This window comes from Clytia hemisphaerica, unplaced genomic scaffold (genome assembly GCF_902728285.1).
Source record: "Clytia hemisphaerica strain Z4C2 unplaced genomic scaffold, Clytia hemisphaerica genome assembly, whole genome shotgun sequence".
NCBI lineage: Eukaryota > Metazoa > Cnidaria > Hydrozoa > Leptothecata > Clytiidae > Clytia > Clytia hemisphaerica.
Genome location: NW_027103657.1, coordinates 607,803 through 632,683, shown reverse-complemented (window position 1 = coordinate 632,683; position 24,881 = coordinate 607,803). Strand labels below are relative to the sequence as shown.

Here is a 24,881-nt window from a genome sequence, read left to right as displayed (position 1 = left end):
ATAAAATCGATGTTTGATCATTGGCCATTTGTTAATGCTAAATCATGGGTGTTTTTTCAGTTTCCAGAGTAAGTTAGATTTTTATATGAATGATGTTTCAATTGGCTCTTTGTTCGTTTTTAGTTAGTACGTGCGTTTTATGGCAATACATTGTTTTTAAGTTGATCCAATATTAATTGTAAGAGGGCTCTTCCGAGTAGACGCCAACAAAAAAGCCTGGGTGATGCGTGTCCTTCTAAAACTGAATTCGATAGAGGGAGTTTCCCAGAACAAAGCCCATTTGGTGTTTTTTTTTTGTCTAAAGTAGGTAGGTCAGTAGGCTGATGGGGCTAGTTGGCGAACGCGCGACTTTTGACCCAGAGGAGAAGAGAAATAATAAGAGCCGAGAGAAGTGCCATCCGTATATCATAATACAATAATTTGAACAGAATCCATTTTGATATACCGGTTTGGTCATATTATAATAAAAAAGTCATAATTAGCCATAGAATGGTACAAGAAATTAAAATTTTTAAAAGTCTTTGAAAAATTTGCCCGCATACCGAACCGTCCGCCGTATATGATATTTGCTAGGAATGATACTCTTAATAACTAAGAAAGAATATTTCATAAAGTCAAATTGAGCGAACTTAAAATTTTTTGAAAAAATTCACTTCATTTAGCCGAGCCATTTAGTCTGCCTCTATATTGTGTGCAACCCCTGATTCTTTTACATCATCGAGCGTAGCATGAATGAAGAGCATCCAGCTACACGGTGTGCAAGGTCGCGGATCAATCCCTGGCCTGTTCATATCAGAAGACCTCATACTCAGTACAAAAATAATAAGCGTCTCCACCACGTTATTTGCACTCTATCTGTTGATAATTTGAGTGTTGATTCCATTTCATTGAAGATATTTTTATGAAAATAATAACAACAACTTTATGTTGTCTTGAGAACTTTTTATATCACCGACGCTTGACGGATAGGAATTTATGGTCAACAATGTTTTCCTATGTAGAAAACAAAGGATTTCTCTGGTGCTCAGTAATTAGGGGTATAGGGATTAAGGCTAAGTGGGGCAATCCAGTGGCGCCCTCCCTCTATATTCGGATAGATAGATATCGAAAGATGAGCCTTTGGGTCGCCTACGGCTGCGACCTACTTTACATCTTTACACACTTTTTTATAAGAACATCTAAAACTTTTGAAGCCTACGGATGTTCTTAACTTTTTCAGTTTTAAGCCTAAAAAAATTATTAACATGTTCTTATTTTCCCAATTTTTAATGTATTTTTGTCCATTTTCTTAAGAAATTGACTGTTTTAAGGTCTGCGAAGCCTTAAAATGTTCTTAACATTTTGGCCATCGAAGCCTAATGTTCTTATATAGTTTGTTCTTATTAATAAAAACAACGTGTAAAGCTTGTTTGCTAACGTTGTTAGCGATTTTAGTTAACGTGGCTTTTCCCTTTAGGGGAAAGGCCTTTACGTCTTGAACGTGCTCAAGTTTGACACACGTTTTTGTACAATAAACATGTTTGGCGTCCAAAATAAGTAATCCTTTGTTTTCTGCATAGAAAAACATTGTTGACCATAAATTCCCATCCGGCAAGCGTCGGTGATATAAAAAGTTCTCAAGACAACAAAATGATTGTTGTTATTATTTTCATAAAAAAATCTTCAATGAAATGGAATCAGCATTCAAATTATCAACATATAGAGTGCAAACAACGTGGCGGAGAGCACTAAATTCTTTATTCAGAATGTAAATAGCATGTCATGACCCTCATTCGTTCTGTCTTATCTGTTATCAACACTTTATTGAAATGCATAGACATCTTGTGAAGTGTTTGATCAATATAGCATGGCCGTGTAGTGTTTGGTTAACAGAATGTGCTAATACCAGTTCTATTGATGGTTTGTTTTTCAAAATGATCAGATTCATTTGGTTCTGTTTTTAACTTGGATTATGTTATAGATGGATGGATAGATAGAGCCGATATATTTTACGATAACAATCTAGGACTTTTGGACAGTCTTTGTTTTCATCTAAGAACTCGAAGTGGGGATTTAAACCACAAACCACTGGTTTGAGGTGCTGACACCTTTTCCTTGTTGTTGTTACTCTGTGTTGGGAGAAAGCTATTTTAGTCAATTATCAAATCCTTGATTCAAAATGGGGATAATAAATGTACTTGGTTGTACTTGGTTGTACTTGTGTTTTAAGTCAAAAGCGTAAAAAAGGCGACTGGAATAAAGAAAATAGACGGATGTTTTCCTATTTTTGTTTTTGACTGGGAATCCTTCACGAGGTATAGTTTGATAACTCTCCGGCCGATTTTTTTTTCCGTATACTATCACTGTAACGGACGATAACATTATTAGCCTGCTGAGATTTCTTATAGACTAACATGTGGATTAAAGTTCATTGCGTTCGACTGACATTTTCTGAATAATTATTTTGAAATGAGTAGATTATAAAATTCTTATTTTTCTATATCTATATCTGAATTAGAATATACATTTGACCAGTGGTAGATAAAGATTACCGCAGATGAAATTTTTGCTCGGCCACCTGTTTGTTTGGTATTTTACAAACCAGAATGTAAATTTTGCCTCGATTTAATTAAAACTTTAGTTCTAAAGGCTATTGTCAAATATAAAGAGCTTGTAATGAAGAAAAATTGGTCTCATGAGTATCAGGTAGTTTGCAGACAAGTCTGTAAACTGTAAGTTCTTTGGAACTTGAAGAGCTCTTGACTTGAAATTTCACCAGTGATTAATATTGGCAATTTTAGTCAGTTCGTATTTTACAGACCGGTCCGTATTTTACCAGAGTGTCCACTTGCACTCGATATCTATTTTGCTGAAATTTTGTCATCAATACCTAACATTTGTCAAAGTTAAGTCAACAACATTTTCCAATCCTAAGATACATTTATCTATTTCAGGCAAAAGACGATATACCGACATGTAAAAAAATTGACTCTACGTCCTAAAAAGTATTTATCAGATGAAGTTTTTAGCAAAAAAAAATTAAGTGAAAAAAGTTAGAGGGGTCCTTTTTTGGTATTTTCAAATAATGATCGTCATCAATGATGCTGGACTTTTTATCAAAGATGCCAATTCATATCTGGTACACACTTGCAAAATTTTAAGTCAATTGGATAAATATCTCAAAAGTTTCTTCTTTAAAAGTCAATTCAGAATTATTTTCATTCATATTTTATTTTTTTGCGGTGCTATTAAAATGTTTAATTTCCAGATAAAATTTTGTTTTACTATTTCAATAATAAAAATCTCCGAAAGTCTTTTTTATTTACGGCGTGGTCAATCCCAGCACCTGCTTCATCCCAAAATAAAAGTGAAAAAGAAATAGAGTTATAGGAAAACACAGATTTACTTTTTCTATATTTTTCAAAAAATAAAATATTTGAAAATTGTTACAATGAAAGACTTATTGAAATGTAAAATTTTTAAAAATTGGAATTCTTTTTAAATCCTCTTTTTCTTGTAAGAAAGTTGAAGAAAAAAATATCAAGCTTGGAAGTTCAATAACGGGCCTTATCTTTTTTGTTGTTAGGCGGTTGTTAGGGGACAGAGGAGGAGTCTTTTGGTAAGATTTAAGAAGTTAGTTTCAGTAGCAGTTCTCACGTTTTTCGTTTCGTAGTACACTCTGTACGCATTATTAGTTTGATAAAAAATTTCCCGTATGGAAACCTCAGCGATGAATTCTCACCCGCAGTCCATCGCAGTGTTCGGTTTGAAAAATCTCAAATCAGAAAAAACCTCTACGGCAATATGAAGTTTGAAATTAGTCGTAGATATTGGGTCTATATAGACAGACTACAGTTCTTTTGGAAATCTTTAATCCTTTCTAATGTTACATACATCCATGGAAACCAAGAAAATCCACCATTTCTCAATAACCTGGTGGGAATCCTTTCGTCTATGGGCATAAAATGGATGAGCTAATAAACAACGGATATGATATATATCTTCCTTTTCATGGGTTTGGATTTTAAAATTCCATTGTTTGAAGTGGTTGGGATTCCTACAAATTTGGTGTAGAAATGGGAATGTTTTCATATACAGGGGGTCCTACCAAGTCTGTGATACAGAGGTGTTTACAAACAAACATCCAAACATTGGCCAAAGTAGTGTGGCATTCTTTCTTTTGAGGATGTGGACATATTCTTCTCCAGAACAATTATTATTTCCATATTTCACATTCTTATAAAAGAAAATGTTCGTCCATCATTTCTTACAAGGCGTAACAAATAATTGAATTTTGAGGTTTTTTGTTTTACTACAAATTGGTCCATATTTGAAACAGAGGGTTTTCTGATGATGACACTTGCCTTTCAAAGTCTTTTTTCCCCCTTTTTTTCTGATAATTTGTGGTTTTTTGGTTAAACTTGTTGAAATAAAAATATTTTTATTCTTTTATCCTTCTTCCCCCTTTATTCGTTCTTCATTTTCTTTTTCATTTTGGTTACTGGATTTTACCCTTTTGTTTTTCACACTCATTCAGTCGTTCACTCACTTTTTCAACAGTTACAGATTCGGTTGTTTGTTTCATCGACTAAGAAGGTAGGCAAAGTAAGTAAGTAGTAAGTTTGCGAAAACAATAGGGCTCCCTTTTCTCTAGGAAAATGTACGCAACTCCTTTGCCTGGATTTCTCCACTTACCATTGAACCGTCTCTTTAGTTACAGAGCATCAAGCAGAGAGGCATTAAGTACCAATTTGGAGATGTTTGGTATGACCCGGCTAGGGGTGGAACGGGACCATTGACCAGGCCCGAGACTCCTGGATAGGAAATGAAGCCACTTATTTCCCACCAAGAACGCCTGCGCGTGGTGTTTGCACAAACGCCGGATTGAAAGTAAAATCTATCACTAGATTTTAAAAAATGTAGTCCCCAAAAACAAAGGAACCGCCAAATTCAATTCGTCGTCATGATTGCGGCGCGTTCTAGAAGCGTTCTGGATGGGAAATACCGTAAGTGACTTCGCTTTCTCTTGCCTGGGAAAGGTTAGAGATTCTACTCTAGCCCTTCGGGCTTTAAACTCAATGGGCTGGAACCCACAATCTTGCGTACCATAGTATGATGCTCTACTTTTATGATGTGGTAAAAAAATCGATAAAATGATTTATGAAGATACAATCTTCTTGGTCAAAATTGAACCTATTACAATTAACTGGAATTACTTAAACAGTCTTCTCCTCGGGTTTTTAAACGGAAAATAATCGAAAGAACTTTCTAATCCGATCGCAGTTCGATTGATATTCAATTATCAATCGCAGTCGAAATCAATTGATTTGTTTCAATCAAACACTTAAAAAATGGGGCTTTGTGGACGTTAAAACACCCGATTTCATTCGATTGACATTGCATGTTATGTTCAAGACACGGGGGGGGGGGCATGTCCGGACAGGACCTCCGAAAACCGACCCTTAGAGAGACTTTTTTGAAAAATTTTCTTTCCTTTTAGAGAAAAATCCTACCCTTCGAGAGACTTTTTTAGCATTTTTTTCTCTCGAAACCAAAAAAATTTCTAAAAATTGTGAATTTTCCGACCCTTTAGAGAGACTAATTTAAAACCCCGAAAGGTGAAAAAACCTTACCGTCCGCATATACCCAGCACCCATCTTTGCCTAAGTACCCCCCCCCCCCCCCGGGTTCAAGAAGGACATCTCGCTACATTCTCGAGAATCCGCAATCGAATCAAAATCGAATGACTTAAAATTTCGATTGGTTTGATCGAAAGTGTAGCAACGCTTCCGTCTGTTAGACGCAAATTCGCTCAGTTAGAATTTTCACCAGGATTTCCTACCTGAATAATACGCTTAAAAGTGAAAAAAAACGCAGAATTTTCGTTTAATTTCCGACTTTTTGGACTGAATAACGCTTAAAAGTAAAAAAATCGCAGACATTTCGTCTATTTCGTCTAATTTCCGACTTTTTGACTGAATAACGCTTAAAAGTAAAAATATCGCAGAAATTTCACCAAGAACTTGATATGCACCAGACAATCAAATTTCAATCGATCGATGGCGTATAGCTTGTTTCTAATATCGATTCCATTTGATTGACATCGACCGTAAGACCCCCCAAAAATCATTTAGGGGGTAAATTTTTAGGGCTTACAATTTTGCCTGAAAACCCAAAAATCGTAAATTACGCAAAAACTGCGGGTTTTCAAGCTTAGTAACATTCAAATTCGGAATCAGCACCCTCAACTTGAATAAGAAACATATCAAAAAGTTGGTCACAGAGATTTTGAATTTTTTTCTTTATTTTTGAAACTTTAGCAATCCACTGGCCACGGCCTAATCAGACCCCTTTCCACACTATGAAGGAAATGACGTAGCATAGGTAGAAAAAATAATATCGTTTTTTATTTTAACATATTATTACTGTTAACATTATGACATTCATATAAAAATTTGTTTTGAAATGTGTCAAATTTAAAAGAGTGACTCAATTCTGACAGGAGTGGGGTGTCACTCATAAAGGTTCAATTGGATTTGAATGCGTTGTATTTTTATGAATTCGTAGTGAATCGAATGAAAAGAAATTCCATTAAGGTTTAGTCACTGTACAAATATGAATGTTTTAGTTGTGTCTGTGACTGTTTTTTTAACAAAGGATCGTTTATGGGTTTAAATACAAATCACAGCCTCATTTTATTGTCTTCTAATTGTTACAAAATGTTTGGGTTATTGGTTTTATGAAAATGAAAATTCCATACGGCTTACACATTTTTGAAATTATGAAATTTTAGTTTTTATGTAAGTAGTGAAGACAACCCTGAAAAAAATTAAACATCTTGTAGTAATAAAGGGATAGGGTTTACATCTATCAGGGTCGAATCGTGTCAAATGTAATAGGCCTGATTCGTAACAAATATCATGAAAAACTTGCAAATTTGGTGCTTCGTTCCAAATTACACAATATTTAAACCATTCGGGCCTACCATGGCCTTTATTTAAAACCCTGGACTAGCCATATTCGCTGTCTTCGATAAAAGTTTTGATAGTGGTACAATAACTCCCGATCTAAGATTTTTCTGTTGAACGGGGCGTAGCCTTTATCCGTAAGCTGTAAGACGTTCTTATATCCTGGTAAACTGGAGCTCAATCCCATTTCGCATGGTTAGCATATTTGGTTAGGCGTTTGCCTTGGAATACAAGGTTGAATCACGGTACAGGTTTTAGCTCTGGTAGCTGCTACCGAAATCTCATCAAGGTTTTCTTGGGAAGATGATGAATAATACAATAACAGAAAATGAGTCTGCAAGCTTCAAACCAACTAGGAGCGGATATACAATCAAGAAAAAAAAGACATATCTTTTCTTGTCACAAGACTCTGAGTTTCTCGTTTCTACTATCATCAGTTGTGAAAATAGTGAATTGAAAAATTTCATAAACTGATCAAATATGACAAATTTAAATTGAATGAGAAAGTAGCAAATGTCAGCGTTGTCCTAAGGTGTTCGGCAATGAGATGCACAGTAACCGTGATTCAACCATGTAGATGTAAGATCGTCTAAAAATCGGAGTTTAGCAGAATGCAGACCTACAAATCAATGATAACCCAACTGTATAGTTAGTGCAACCTACAGCCTAGCCTGTGTAAAATAAAGCTTAAAAAAGGCTTAGACGAATATGCTATCGTCCGTTTAGAGGTCAGTAAACGCGGGAAAGAGTTAGGGCGTAAGGGCGGTTTACGGGAAAAAAGTGGCGGTAGAGTTTTTGAACAAAACAACACTGCTTACTCCACCCGAATTTATCACGCCTCTCCTAAATATTCCCTTTTTTAGTGATCTTGTTTAGACGATAGGATCGTCTCAAAAAATGTAGCTTTTGACAAGGTGTCGAAGAAGGTATAAAATTCATTCATTTTATTATAATTTTTTATACTGTCATCCATTCATTGATAAATCAAACACACGTGGTATATTTTTAGATACAAATTGGATACAGTTTGATAATCTCGTTTGCAGCTTCTTCTCTTGGACAGATATGTCTCGGTTATTAATGACTTCTAGACCCACAACAAAACGTTCCACTCCGGTTTTTCTCTGATTACCTTTTCCTGGGCAATAGTCGATACATTTTTCACATTCTTTGCTAAGAGGTAATACATCATCCCATCTATTTGAAAACCTGACAGCTGAATATTTTTATTCATTCCTTCTTTACTGTGGAAAATTCCGCCGCCCCTTAAAAAAAATAACTTTATCAATAATTCTATCACACGCTGCTGTAAGCCTTCCTTATAGCAAGTAAGATCTTCTCGTAAGTAAAATCTAAAACTATAAATTAGTTTTTCTTGTAAGCAAGCAAGTCAAAACAAATAAGAAACCCTACCAAAAATTGACTTTACTTTTTCACCAAAGCCACTGATCTAGGCTTTCGGGATCTATTGCATAGTTATGGTTAATTCATTATATTGAAACTTTGTATTTTATTGTTAAAAGATTTCTTAAGTTAAGAATCAGCTTCAAATTTATCTGTAATTCACGAGACTTTACTTTAAACTTCTTTCAGCCTCTCTTGTAATAGCGAGTTTGTATTCGAGATAAATCGAGGGGACGGTATAAAGCAAAGCTGACATGGGGCCGAAATCGCCGTCCACTTTGCTCGACGAGGGTAAAAACACTAAGATACCGTCGTCTGTTTAGGTGAGCAAAGGCGATATAGAGCCGTACATCAATTATCGACTTTGTTTTGTATCGATTCTACTTACCGTCGCCCTCGATATCCTCCGATACATAAACTCGGTAATACTTTTCAAAAGGTGGCAAGTGTAAAAATGAGGTATAGCCGACAGCTAGAGTCGGATCCGCTGCCCGCGTGGTTTTCATACAAAAGCTGGATTAAAGTAAATGATCGCTAAAACTTGATAAAATGTAAAACAAGAAAACAAAGAAAGCGCTTTATTTAATTCATCATTCGAAATTTTATAAAGGCATTGCTTTGCTTGTCTAGGAAAGGTTGAAAATTCCTCTCTAGCGTTTGGCTTGAAACTCAATTAAGGGCAATGGTTTAGCTGTTGGGATGGACGTACACTGGAGAAATACTGGTTTCCACGGAAGAAATTTTCTTTTAAAGGCTGTGTAATACAAAAGCTTTTACTCTGAAAATCATATACTTATCTTTTGACTAAAATCATCGCTAGAGAAATAAGGCAACTGTTTCGACATTCCACGCATAGTTTGTTTTTAGTCATTTTACATTTCTGTTCTGTGAAAGATAATGTCAAGTGTGGAAGGTTCCTGTCTACATGGTTTCAAGTTTAAAGGCTAGATTTTTTATTTTGTTGTTTGAAAGTTTGTTTTGTTTTGAAGTAGCGTTTGTTTATGTGTTATATGCTTCTTTAATTTGTATATTTAGGCTACACGCAATGTCTAAGCTATGCTCCTTCACCCCTTTTGAAATAATTCAGGTACATTTAACGCAAATAATTATGTAAGAAAGTCCCCTGATAGCTTTAATTTACCATAGATTTGCCTAAGTACATGTTTTTTCTTTTATAAGCATAACGTTTATAAGCATGTGTAGGCTCAGTTTTTGGTACCTAAACAATTGCTCTATTGTTTGAGAACAATAGGCATTCTATATATAAGCATAATGCGAGCCTGATATAGGGACAGACACTTGCTTATAAAAAAACATGCCCCCTCCAGGGAGGGGCGCTTATTCAAATTGGTGGCCTAGGCTAATTTCCGGGATAAGAATTTCTCTTCGGATGATTAAGAGTCGAAAAAAATTGAAACAAAAATAAAAATCAAGGCCTTTTAGCTTTTCAATTTTTCTTTTAATGCATTTTTTTTGAAAAATCAACCCTTTGAAACAGTTAAGTTTGAGCAGATTCCGAATTTTTTGATATACGAATTTCTGAAATAAAAAAATAAGCACCCGCTCGAATAAGCGCCCCCCTTCGAGGTATAGAAATTTTGAACCATAATGTTGGACGGAGATTGTTGAGAGTTCAGTTAATCCGGTAACTGAAAATGTCATCTGCAAATGTCAAGTTCTAGGAAAGCATACTTCAATTTTAAAGGTTTTATCATACCTGCCAAATTGAAGAGTGCTATTGCCTGTCGGCTTTTATGAAAATCCCACAATTCTGTTAGATGTACTCCATGGCAAATGTCCATTAACCACGTATACTTGACTTGTCTCCTGAATTTCCGTTCAATGCAGTTTATATTTGACGCTCTCTTAGTCAATAATATTGAAAGTCAACATCAACAAGAAACTCTCATTAACGACGATCTTCTATTCGATACGCCCCCGTTATTCGACGAAAATCTAATTTCCTATGAGTATTGAACAGCGTCAACGTTTTTTCATTTGTTCTCATAAAAAAATAATCCTCCAGACTATGCGGACCTAGATCCAATCTGTTAGTTGACTATTTGCTACGAGTCAGTCGTATCATATTCATCTAACAAAGCGTATAGTATTATAAATTATTTACAGTTTTACTTCAGAGATATAGTAGTGTATATTGGTATAATTGGATATCGGCTTTCATGAAAATTTCTCAATTTTGTTTACGTTAACTTCTGCCATTATGAAAGCAAATGTTCGAATCTTTAAAGGCGATCTTTTACTTGAATAAAAGCAATGATAGTTGAAATTAACTTAACAAGAAATGAAAAAGCTCTATGTCTTGGTGATTCTTTGCGAAATTCTAATAACTATGCTCAAGTCTCTGAAAAATTTCTATCGTAAAATGGTACCCACTCAAAGTTCATCACTGCTTGGATCTTATTCTATTGATGAAGTGTGTCAGAGTAAAATTTTGGTGATTTAGGCCTTGCCTTGTATTGCAAAACATGCTTATGTTCAATTTGTATAGGGTCGGTCGGGCCAGTTGGTAAATCAAAATTACATATGGTATCACCTAAGGCTTTCTTCCCTTTGAGTCAGTACAGAGTACCTTGTCTGAAAAAGATAATAAATTTTATTAGAATACCTCGGTTTTATAAGGACCACCCCTTCAAGGTCGAACCATCTTGAGATGACGGGAAAGGAAAAAATATTCAAACATAATAAATATACGGCCACATACTTTTAAGATAATAAGAAATTTCTAAAATATTTATTATAAGCTTGAACGTGATTGGTCCAGCCTTAGATGAACAGCCAATCAGATGAGAGTTTGCTTGTTTTTTAACGCTTTTTAGACACAATACTTGACTAAAACCACTTAAGTTTGCATATGGTGATTTCAATGGACCTTTTCCAAACTTGTCAACATTAAAAAGCCATTTCGTGATCGTTTCTCGAACAAAATATACTTGACTCAAAATATGGAATTTTTATGACCCTTTTTTTTTGCTTTTTTGTATCACACTACTTTAACATTGGTTGTAATAAAGTTTATGACGATGAATGGCTGGCTGACATTGTTGGGTTTTCTTCAAACTGTGATTTCATATTTTGGATTTATAGTCAGACATTGTGTCCGGGAAAAACAGAACTGATATTCGAGCTTGGTAATCTAAAATTATTTTTTTCTTGACGTTGTGTGCCTATGTACTGGGTTTGGTAGATCAACGACTATTTGTCAGTTGTTTGGTAGATTAACTGCGTCGTTTGGTTTTGTTCATGTGTCAATCTGTGTCTCTTTAATCCTCAAATTGCAGTAAAACATGCAAATGACTATTGTCGGCTAAATGCGAGACTGTAAGACAAAATAACATTGTCCATCTTCTCTCCAAAGATGTTTTTCTTATTAATTTAATTTAGTCGACTGACACAAGATTTTGAAAAAGTTGAGAAAACTTAATCTGCAAAGTAAGCCTTCTCCAATTTTCAGAAATCTCATTTTAGTGGAGATTTCTGAAAATTGGAGAAGTCATTGAATTACATTTTTTTCTATAAGCATATCGTTTATGAGCATATACAGGCTCAGTTTTTTGGTACCTAGACAATGGCTCTATTGTTTAAGAGCAATAGAATTCGAGCCTGACATAGGGGTAGACACTTACTTATCAAAAAAATCATGTATTGCGAGATTTCGCCTGATTCGGTTTGTAAAGATAGTCTAAAAATCGGCCGAAAAAATTGCGTGTCCAAAGCACGTTTTACAAACGATCTCATTCCTTCTTAATTACCTAAGGGGCCATAAATCATAATGAGCGTCAATGCCTTATAAAATTCCTTGACAACTTGATTCAGAAACACTAATTTACTGTGGTCGCTTGTTTGCGCATTTGAGAAATTAAACGGGCACCTCAAATTAATTGGTGTTTGGGAAAGGTTTTGATGTATTTTGCAGTTTAGCGGTCTTTCTGATCTGTCTAGTGGTTGACCCCAACGACGTAGTCATTCAGATTTAAAGTGAACTATGTTTGTTATGTCCACCAGTAATTTTCGCACGGTGGATTTTGAATCTAAGACCCTACAGATTATGGTATGATTTTCGTTACGGATCGAGTGTGTTCATATTGGTTTGCGGAACGTTTCGGAGCATGAAAACGGAGCAGTTCTGTTCCGATGAAAAAAGTGGAGCGAAACCATTTCGATCTGTTTTGCTTTGTAACGTCTTCTTTTTTGACGTTTCGAATTTTGACGTTCTGCACTTGCTTCGGAACCGTTTCGTTTCGGAACGATACGGAACCGTAACGTCTGATTAAACTCTTTTATAGATTTATGTTCTTTCCATGTTAAATATCGACTCTAACCACATCATGGCATCGAACGGATATCTTTCTTGACCGAACATAATAATTATTGTTCTATTGAGTATAATTTTCATTTTCCTTTTTGGTCTGTACAAACGGATAGTAACAATTTCCGGTCGTATATTTTACGGGAATCATGACATGTTTTTCTAATTTGGTGATATTTCGTTTGACGTCTTTCGGTAATTATTGATGTATATGAAGGTTACTATGTGTTACTAGTTGATGTTAAAATCGGCGGCTACACGATCGATTAGGTGTATTGAACTCAAGCTTACTTAGCTAACTGCGAACACTTTTTTGAATAAATGACCCCTAGCCTTTGACGTCTCGGTTTTAAAATCCCCTCCCTCCCCCAAGACAAGCAACTTTTATTGATCCTCTGGACACAAATAAACAATAAATAATGATTATGACAGGGCTAAACATGGAGATTTTCAATACCTCTTGACAATATTGTTAACCTCTGATTCCTCTATCCCTTTATCGTATTCATGTGTGAATTATTCCTGGAAGAGCCCATTTTGATTGCAGATGGGTCAGTTACGAAGCCTTATCACAAGTACATGTTATTTTATAAGAACAAACTATATAAGAACATAAGGCTTCGATGAGCGAACTGTTAAGAACAACTTAAGAACATTTTAAGCCTTTGAGGGACTCAAAAACACCTAATTTCTTAGGAAAATGGACAAAATTGCTCAAAAAATGGTGAAAATAAGAACATGTTAAGAACATTTTTGGATGTTCTCACAGTTCTTACAGTTTTGAAGTAGATGGGTCCAAAGATCTCCATGCTTATTTATCAGTCATCAATCTGTGTTCGACTTTGACACTTTTTGGAGATTACGCATAAGCATGAGAGTTATTCCCAAGTGTATCCTCACCCTATTTTTATGCAAATAATGAATTTTTTCTGTCTACATATACTATTAACAGGCATTTTATTTGAATGAATCATACTCAATTTAATCAAATAATGCAATTAAGCAGTGGAAAAGGAATGAACTTTTCACAAATTGGCTGAATAATTGGAATTTCTATCATTTTTCTTTCCGTTTCTTTTTCCCTTAGGTAATTAATTAATAAACATGGAAAAATGAATTTGGCAGAGAATAGAAATATTTTGACATGTTGGTGATGATAATCAATTGATGGTGAGCAACTTTTTGGTATACTCGTCTTGCTTTTTGTTGGTACTTTGGTATTTGATTTTGCATCTAGCATTTGTTTTTTATAGTGGTAAAGTTTTACTAAGTATTTTGTTTTACTGGCTAAAATAGATGACATTGATTTTCTTACTTAGAGAACCTAACCCTGTTCATATTAGCATGTATGGATATTCTGTCAGAATGATATACTAAGGAGAGGTAAGCCGTTATTTTTTTCAGAATCTTATTCATTTGAGTTTTCTACATTTTGGAAAATCTTGACCCATTTTTTGTCAGTTAGTCACTGGAATTTGTTGTGTGACTTAAAATCCCCATAAGCTTATCAATGACGTAGAATTATAATCAAGAATTAACTTCGTTGTGAAATCTTCACCTAAGATGTGATTTTTTTTTAAGAACAATTTCTTCCAAAAGCAAAATATGCTTATAAATACCCCTGTGTCACAGACCTATTAAGACCCCAGCCCCACTGGAAAATTTGGCAAAAAAATCGTCCCTGGTGGCAAAATACCCCTTGAGTTTCAGCCCGCAAAAAGTTATGAACATTTTGGATGTTCTTATAAAAGACACGTGTACTACATTGTTCTACATAGTTACTTTGACTTTTGTACACATTCGCGAAATTTACGAAATCGTTACGCGAAATTATGTTTGTACTTGTGACTAATTAGAGTAGCTATTAATGATCCATTTAGGATTCTCTTAATCCTCGTTTGTTTTAAATGTAAAGTTTTGTACGTGTGTTTGGATTTGTGTAAACTTTCGGACGTGGAGTTCCTTCTGATGATGAACTAAGGGTTTTTTAAGAGATTTAATTATTTAGATTTATTTCGATCTGTCGAAATATGATTGCGATTTGAAACATTTGGTCTCAATCTACCAAATTGCTTTACCCTTCTGTCTTGTTTCTTTAAAACAATCTTGACTGTTATCTCCATTGACATGTATAATAAACCCCATGGACTAAGTTATATCCGCCATCTTTGATCGGGATTTTTTAGTATTTGCTCCCTTAATAGTACCACTACTCAATGTGGGTTAGGTAAAGTACTTTGCATTATTTCTTAAAGGCCTTTATAAAGTTTTCTATTACCACGAAGACCTGGGCTTTTCCGCCTACTAACTTAATCTGATCTTAAGCATTCTTGGTCTCCTTTATATATTTGACGTAATGATTTTCTTTTATACTTTGTTTCGAGCCCACTTATCAAGTACTTGGTCATTTCAAGTCTGTTTGGATTAAGAAAGAAAAAATGATGACAATTTTCAAAGTGTGTCTAATTTAATATGAAAAATATTTCTATGAAAACGTTTTATTTCCTTTGTTATCCTACGCATTTTTCATCTATTAATTCATAGCAAAACTTCAAAACGATTTTTCATCCAAAATTTCGACATAAACCGCTTTCGAGGAAAGTTTTTTAATAAACTGTTGTCACTCCTTTTCCGATTGCTCTGTTTTTGTGCATGGGACTCAAACCCAAGCAGATCATCTAGTAAATAATCCAAGTGTACTGAGAGAGTTTTTCTCCTGTTCTGGCGGTTGCAGGCGCGGGAAAAAAGGAAACCCCGGTGAAATTTTGCGTATTCGAAACCGTCAAGTTTTAATTAATCTTTGTAAATTATGTTAAGTTAGGGAATGTGCCAGAATTTCAGGCCTTTCCGAAGCCAATACTTTAATTAGACTCAGGCCCGTTATGACGCAATATTATTTAGATTTTCATAACTTCCTTCCTAACAGACTTTATACGCACACGTATAATAATATTTTTTCTTTCGTTGCCGAGATCACACAATGGATATTATCAAGAGTGACCTAATACTTAAGATGATAGTGTGATGTGTTCGTTATAACCCTCTTTAAAAGATATATTTTTTAAAGCTTGCAGCTAATCTGTGAACATCATATAAACTTAATCACTACTAATCACCCTAAAGTCCTCTTACACCCTAAAAATCACACTTTAAGACGTTTTTTTGTAAGCACTATAAACATTTGTCAATGAAAAACCATCAACGGTTGTCTAACATCAAGTCTTGAATTCAAACTTCGTTAGGAAATCGAACTATATGTTTTTTATAAGCATAACGTTTATATGCATATGCAAGCTCAGTTTTTTGGTACCTTAACAATTGTGCCATTGTTTGAGAACAATAGAATGTTAAGTATAATGCGAGCCTGATATAGGGGTAGACACTTCCTTATAAAAAAAAACACGAATCAAGTTTTCGAATTTGTTCGTTTGACTTTTCACGGTAGTAGAGTGCTTTTATTTGGCGCGGGCGGGGGGGGGGGGGTTACCCTTTTTTTAAGCAGTCCAAGAGATTTGTTTTGTAGGTCTTAAAAAACAAAATTCAGGTATATGTCGGATGGACTAATTTCAAAAATCGATTTCAGCCGTTTCGTAGGTATCTGACATTCACTCCATACCATCCATCGCCCAATTAAGATGTAGTCGTGACAAAGAAATTTAGATGTAGATGCAAATCAAATTACAATTTACGCTCACTCCCAGCTCACTATCTCTTAATTGCTAATTGAATCAACATTGAGAGCCCCAGCGGATATAATGTGTAGGCATTTTAGCGTCTCCTGTAAGCCTTGTCAATGGTTTTTCATAGAGATTATCAAAGGTTACATCTTGTTTATCGAAAAAAAGAAAATAAAATGAATTTTTCTGTCATGTACGTTTTTATAAGAACATCAGGTCACTTTTGGCAAAAACTTAAGAACAAATTAAGAACAATCCCGGCCTCAAATTCCAGAAATGGCTAAGAGAAAAGCCCCTTTTAAGTGTGAAGAGTAATGATATCAAGAACATTTAAGCCTGAAAATTTATACAAAAAATAAGAACAGCAAAGCTTCAACACAATTTTACTGGTTCCTATAAAAAAGCGTGAAGTGTCTCTCTCACGGAAGTCTTCTAATTAGATGTTTGCTCAAGAGAGAATGTGCGGTATTCGGAGAGCTAGATAAGGAATTATAACGTGTATGAAATTAGGAACCCCATTGGGGCCTAATACCCCTTTTTTCTTTGAAGACACATCCATACTGTGACTTTATGTATGAATATTATTTGAATGGATTTCTTTTTGCGGAAGTTAGGCTAAATGAGATGTTTATAAGTGGTCGAGTGTCTTTTTTCTTATTTATTGCACTTGATCAGTCTAAGATTTGTGGTGTGTTTTACTGTATTTTATGGAGCTAAAGATTTTGAATAAAGTGTTTCATTTTGTTATGAACGTTTATCTTGCGGTGGTTTCGGCGTTGCAGATATGTACACTTATTTTTGTCAGAACCAGTAAATTATGATCGAAACTCAGCTGTTCTTATTTTTTAAGCACTTTGAGCCTCAAATTGTTCTCATCTTGTTCAAACTTTTAGAACAAAATTTATGCATTTCTGACTTTATACCTTGGTTTTTATCTGTTAACATAGCAATCGATTTTCTTAAAATCCAGACATGTTAGGCTCAGGATTGTTCAGAAGTTGTTCTAAACTTTGGCAAATCTGAGCCATACCATGATTGTTCTTACTAAACTGACTTAATTAATAAAATTTTAAATGTCTCTTCCCAACGTTACAATCTACCAAGTGTTTACCAAGGTTTTGAGTGATATACTTGTGTTAAGTCGTTAACGGTTCACAAGTTCAAGACTTGACTTATTTCATTACTACGAGGGTTTGTGCTTAAGAGCTTATTCTACTTCTCAAGTTTAAAACGATGAATTATCAACCGTTATTTGTAGCTGCAAAAGTGGATTTTTGATTCTCTTACTAAGTGCTTAGAAGAATCCAGTAAGATGGAGCAACAAAAATTTCAGCATGGCCCAAAGAAATGAGTGTTCATGTGTTGTTTTCCAGTTGGGGTGAAATTTGTTTTTTTCTATAAAGAATCAGGTTTTATCCATCGGTTGCATGACAAGGATGATGTATGATTTTATGGTAGTTTTTTTGTAAAAGAGCCTTGGATTGTAGCTGCTTTGATAAGTTCACAATTGATATAAAATTTTGAGATCCAAATGTACTTATTTTAACGGGATAAAATTATTCGCAGGCATTTAATTGCGCGGATTTCGTGGCTTTTGGCGCCATTTGCATAGATTTGCATTAAATACCAATGGAAATTTAAAAAGGCCAAAAAATTGATAGACGAGTCCAAAAGACCATAGAACTCAATTGTTTTTTGACAGTATAATGGCACAAAATGTTATCTTTCACCAGTTTCATATGCGAAATCAAATCCCGTGATATCTTAAAAATTACCAATTAACATTTTTCAACCACATGCCCAGTCGGAAGATTGATTTGTTAACTTTGCTTGAAGGTTTGAATAGAGGTCATTTTTGGGCCATATAATTAGGGCAAAAATGAGATTATTTTCCCATTGATCCTGATCAAAATCACGAGTCAGTAAAATTTCATATAGCTATGATAAATGCTTAAAAAATAGTCTAATATTTCATTTCATTTTTTCGTATTTATTGAAAAATGGGGTAATGTTTGTATTTAAGGTCTTTATGTCAATCTTACATGACAGAAGGGTTTTTGTATTTTTTTTTAAACGTTGACTTTTTAAATCCTCCTTCTTATTAACGAATTCACAATGATGACAAAGAATGAAAATACGTTTTTTGTTTAAAATCTATCATCAAAGGTTGGCGACGTGCTGATAACTTTAATTTTTTGATTTTTTTGTCAATTTGTAAATGCTTTGTTTTTGGTCGTTTTTTAAAGTTTTGAAGCTGAATTTTTATTATTTATGATCCAATGATAAATGATGATGCCTGACCTTCTAAAGGGTAATGATAGTTTTGTTCGATTCGTTGTTCGTTTTTGCGTGTTTTAAATGGTTACACCGTGGTTTTTGTAACACTTTAATTATCATTATCAGGTAATTGGTACGACAGATTTTATTGATTACCTAGAACCAAACGTTAAAACAACGTTGATGAAAGTAGACGATATTAACGCCCGTTACAGTGACGTTATACGGTAAAAGATTGGCGGTAGAGTTTCGAAGAAAATGGCAAACTCTCTATACACGTATTTTTTTTATAAGAACATCTCAAATTTTTGAAGCCTTAGGATCTTAACTTTTTGAATTCTAAGCCTAAAAATGTTCTTAACATGTTTTTTATTTCACCATTTATGAGCATTTTTGTCCATTATCTTAAGATATTGGGAAATTGGCCATTTTAGAGTCTGTAAAGCCTTAAAATCTTCTTATCTTGTTCTTAACATTTTGACCATCGAAGCCTTATGTTCTTATATAGTTTGTTCTTTTAACAATGCTAAGAACAAGTCAAGAACATTCTAAGGCTTATTGACTTTAAAATACCCAATTTCTTAGGAAAATGGACAAAAATACTCACAAACTGGTGAAATTAAGAATATGCTAAGAACATTTTTAGGCTTAAAACTCAAAAATCTAAGAACATCCGAAGGCTTCAAAATTTTTGGATATTCTTCAAAAAAACGTGTATTTACCAAAGGTTCTACTGGAATTTTGGTAAGAAACTATAGTGATAATCCAACAAAATACTAAAAAATTGGGTTCTAATTTGCTTGGGTTAAAATCATTGTATAATTCCTTTTTCTCGCATCTAACTATTACATATAAAGTTGACACTTATAAGACAGCGGTACTTTCTAAAGTGAGACAAGATGTGAAAGGATTTATGGTAGTGACTGATACCTCAAAACATCCTACTAACCCTTCCTTGGCTTTGTTTCTTAATAGATATTTGAAAGTTTGAAAATTAATGCAATTTTGTACGAGACTGACAACGTTTTCTATACTTACAAATTTCGTTTCATATGATTGTTTTACCGTTTAATCTTTGATGTATAAGAACCGCCTGGATAATTAATTTTTTTCCAATTTGAATTGAGATTAATTATTATCCACTCCGCCTCCCCTTATTGGCTTTTATTTAAAAACCACTCAGAAATCGTGTGTATTTTTTGCAAAGGGCGTTAGTTATAATATACTTCCCATTATACTGTCGACCTTTGTCCCGCCCTTAGTTTTAATTTAAAAGGGGGTGCAAATTTTCAATTCAAACTTTGTCAATGATATCTTGGTGAAATGTGTGTTTCTTTTCATGAACTTTCTTGCTACAAAGTTTTAAACGTGTTTTAGTTACACTTCTTTTGTTTTATGTTTGACGGAAGGGCGGAAAAGTGAAACTGAGTCATTTTAAGCTTAATTTCGAGAAGGGCGTTCTTATTGAAAAGTATTTCTTTGTGTTTTGTAGTTCTGAGGATTTTACTCTATAAGAAAGTTTTAAATCTAAACTCGACGAGTACACTGATCTTGCTATTTCAATCATGCGTCTAAAATTTTGTTTGTTAACTTCACTTTTCTCCGCAATAAATACATATACTTTGATCAAGTGGATGTATCGTGGTGTTGGCTGGATCGACTTTGGTTGAAGTCAGCTTCGGGGACGACTGAGCAAAATCAAGGTGCTTCTTATAAGAAACCATAGTATATGTAACTATTCTTTTGATAGCCAACGTTTCATGAATAATTTTTCTCTTATTTTGTGACGTTTTACGCTCACAGAATAATGTGTCAAAATATCGAAATCTTTGTTCGTTCGTTCGTTGTTTCGCCCTCGCAAAATTCTTATTATTTTAACATGTTTCTGATATATTTGATTTTTGATGACGTTCATGTAGTAAAGCTTTCGGCTTTTGAAATATAAAATGACCTTTTTTTCATCTTTGAGCTACTTGATGACTTGTCAACTTCAGCTGGATTTCAGCAGTTTCACAGCAGTGTCAATGGATTTTCTCAGATCCTTAGGATGGTGGAATTCTATCTACAGAAGTTTTAAGGATTGATTTCCGTAGGAAGTCTTCAGCTGCTATTATCGATTTATGATTTTGGGACTTTTTCGTTAAGACTTTATCACGGTGAATTATTGATATTATACACCATGGGTAAGATAACGACGCTTACAACTGAGAGCCTGAGAAATAATACCTGAGAAAAAGTCAATCTTGTCATTTCTACACTGACTCTATTGATGAATCTGTTAGTTTTGGTTGTCACTTGATGATTATTGTTTGTCCACTGATAATTCTATTTTTTTTATAAGAACCAGTTCATTTTTCTATTTAGTCATCTCAAGCCTCTAGTTGCTCTTGTTCTTGAATTCTTATTATTCAGTGTAGAAATAGCCTTAGATTATACAGTTTTAAGTTGCAGGCATAGGCATTACAGGCCTTAACACCCCTATGACTTGTCCTTTTAACTATAAATCTTATGCGGGGTTCCTTATAATGAACATCAAGCATTGCTCTTATACCATTACGCCTCTAACAATGTAAATGGTTGTAACTTCTTGCAATGTAAACTTGTCACCATTTTGATTGATATATTGACGTATTAAGTTGTACATTGTGCTCGCTTGATTGTCATTTGGATCATACTAATAGACAGCATAGCCTGGGAAAGGCGTTGGATTATTCAAGAATCGTTTGTCCCTAGAAACTAGAGAAAAAAACAACTATTATAATACTAGTCTCGTGTTTTTTATCTTTTGTGCTCTATGGAAGCTATATTTCGAAGGATGCTTGCTAGCCTGATCAATCAAGCTCAAATTTCTCAAGGCTTAATGCTTACAACAATATAGCGCCATTGGCATTTTAAAGATTTTTTAGTTTGCTTTGGAAATCAGGCTGGATGTTGGCATCTTTCAATTCTTTTGTAGATGTTTGCGTTTCGAATAGAAAGGGTATATTGTAGAGAATCAGTCATTTTATTATCGGCACTGGTTCAATTTTTGTAATTTTTCAATTGGTCATTTCGTGGTCGAGATGAATCATGGGTAATTAGAACTGATTGCGCTCTCACAACAGCTTCTCATTGGTTAGACGCAAAACAGCAGCAAGTCGTTATCAGAATGTAGTGGTCCTGATTACCCATGCCATGATTCTTTCGACCTTAAATAACCTATTGGAATAGGAGAAGGAGACGTTCCATTCCATTTACCTATCCTATCTGAATTCGATTTAGAATCGCTTGGTTTGATTTTCTTACAATCCAATTATATTCGACATAGATTGGCGCGCTTTTTTATTACTTGCGCGCACAAATGGACGATTTTGGCGCGCTTTTTAACTTATTACAGAGCTTTATCCCAGTACTGTTGTATTGTTATCCAAAGAAAACCTCACAGTGAGGGATGCTGTGATTTCTCTATGCAAATGTCACGTGATATCCACTGTGGGAAAAACTAGTGCTGTTTATCAGTATGTCTTTATCAAAGTTTCCCCTATTGGTTTTAGACTTTCATATTGTACATCTTCAATTTTGATAAAGTTGAAAGAGAGCGAAAAACACGTGTCTTATTTTCAATGAGGTTTTGGTTATCCCGTTGTGGACGCACTGCTGTGGTGCGCTGAAAAAGAGAGATATCATATCACCATTTCACTTGAATTCGCTGTGTTTTTCTGGCTATTGGCCAAATGGGTATCAATGATATATCTTAGAACAATTCTATTTGATTGTTTCGAGATTTTAATATATATCTCAATGTACCCAGCTATGCTTTTTGTTATTCTGTTTTTGTTTTTCCCTCTAGAAGTAGCTCATTTAGTGCAAATTCATTTGGCTTTTGGAATGCAATAGAGATCTTTTTCAACGTCAATTTTGTTTTTCTATTCTGAACTCCAAATGTTTAAGAATCTTTGGATCTCAGTTCTTCCAGGTGACTTTTCTTTTTTGATCATGTTTTTTAAGGTTGGAGTGGGTAGATAGGAAAGAAAAACTTATAGAATTTCACTCTATGGAGAAGTTTGAATTTGCTAACATTAGATACATTTACAATATATTTTGATATTGGTTTTCAAGTTTCAGTCAGATGTCAAGAATGAAATGACATGTACAAAATTGAAGCCCTGAATGCCAAACTTAGCTAGTCTTGGCAAATAGCATTACTTCTAGAGTATCATAAGTGAATTGTGCGATAGCGTGGCTGGGTTTGTTTTGGCGTGATGGCGTGATCTATGCTCTCAAAAAGCGTAATGCGTGATTGGTGAGAATTTTTGTTGGCGGGAGGGCGTGGTAAGAATTTGCTTTGGGCTCTCTACCACAACTCTACCCATTTATCCTTGGTACCTTCTCCCACGTACCATACTCTGTCATTGGAAAAGTAAAAAAAAAATGATATGGAAAAGAAAAGGTATTATTAGTCAATTCAGTCAGCATTTAACATGTCAATCAAAATCCTTTAACTGTCAAAACGTTATTTTATCACACATTAATGTTACCTCTTCAAACTTTAATACCTATCTTCACTCAGTCAGTGTTATGCTATATTTATGATACAAAGTAAAAAAAGATACAACTAAAATTCTCAGTTAAAAGTTTTTGTTTTTATATAGATAGAAAAAAAAAGCAACAAAAAACGTCGCAGTCATGCTGTCCAGGTTTTTGACTGTGTATGTTTCTTTTCTGCGACCTCAAGCTCAGCAGGAGGGTAAAATAGCATAAAAGATAGAACGTCAAACATTTTGTTTCAAAGGTCGTTTGTTTATGGGGCTTACCTCGTATGCTTGTGTTGTTGCAATAGTGGATAACTGATTAAGCCTCTGTCGTATAGACTTATCTTAAAATTGAGTCTTTTAGATTATCCAAGACAAAAGTTTAGAATCTGGGTTTCAGGCCTTTGTGATCTAACTAAGGATAGAGTTTCATTCGTTATGGACGCAACGTTTCTCCTGGGTGATTCTGCTTGATGGAGGAAAACACTTTTGCAATACCGTAATACCCTGTCTTGAAAAATAGAAAATACGGTTAGTTAGTTGGTTTACTGTTGCAAAGGTTGTCTTTGCATTTCTACAACCCTTTTTGAACCATTCAAAGAATACGGTAGTGTCATTTCTGCATTGCACGGTTATTCAGGCTTAATCTATCCTAGCACCAAGATTCCGGGATGGTAGTTAACATAAAAGGATTTTCAAGAATTTCACATATAAACATGGCATAATACAATTATAGGAAATTACCAAGTGTTAAAAAATTCACGAAAACAAAATATTGTTTTTCAAACATGATGCTTTTAGAGGTACTCGGAAAACCCTCGGATCTGAACTACATACTCACATAGCATCCTGAAGCATCTATTTAACTTTAGAATTGACCATATAAGGTGATAACGGTCGATGTTTTGAATGTATCGAGTCAGGAATACTTTACCGTTATTTTTGGCTGATTTTCAGGATATGGACTGCAATGCATGTTAGTAAATGCGTGAATAAGTTTAAGTAGTTTGCGCACTTTATAAAGAACATCCGAAATTGTTGAGGTCTTTGGATGTTCATAACTTTTGAGTTTTAAAGCTTAAAATGTTCTGAACATGTTCTTATTTTGAAGATTTTGTGAGTATTTTTTGCCATTTCCCTAAGAAAAAAGGCGTTTTGACTTCACAAAGCGTTTAAATGTTCTTAAATTGTTCTTAAAATTTCGGCCATCGTAGCATTATGGTTAGCTTGTTCTTAGAAAAAAACAATGTACATGAATTCTTCTTATTTTTGGGCGTTTTGGGATTTCTGTAAAGGGCGTGCCAAGTTGGCACAACAGATAAAGACACCGTTCCTCTATATCGTCTCTAAAGTATGGGCCATATAAAGTTATATGAACGTCAAAAACTGTCTGTCCAATCGGGAAGCTTCTATTCTTGTATTCTTTATAGTTATATCTAACTAATTTGGTAATTTGGAACTAGCTTTATTTTCAATTTTTCAAAACTTAAAGAGTCATCAGTAAATGTATCGTTGGTTATCAGGTAACACTGTTTTTAGATTTTACCAAAATGTTTTAACGTATTAGGAAGGAATCATACTGGTGTATATGTCATCGGATCTGAAGTGTAAATACTTAGAGATTTACATGCTTATTTTTGGAGATTTTCTCCCGAAGGTAGAAAAGTTGACCTTTTTAATGTTAAATTGATTCTAAGAAAACAACTATTTTGTTGAAGAAGAAGAATCTTAAATGAAG

The 24,881-nt window shown here is 34.3% G+C and overlaps 1 protein-coding gene and 1 long non-coding RNA gene across 2 annotated transcripts in view; one reads left to right on the top strand and one right to left on the bottom strand.

Moving 5' to 3' along the window:
- Positions 1-24,881, top strand: part of LOC136803270 (uncharacterized) — a 225,700-nt gene that overhangs the window by 32,206 nt on the left and 168,613 nt on the right. The gene's annotated exons all lie outside the window — the stretch shown is intronic.
- Positions 1-24,881, bottom strand: part of LOC136803256 (uncharacterized) — a 118,274-nt gene that overhangs the window by 13,050 nt on the left and 80,343 nt on the right. The gene's annotated exons all lie outside the window — the stretch shown is intronic.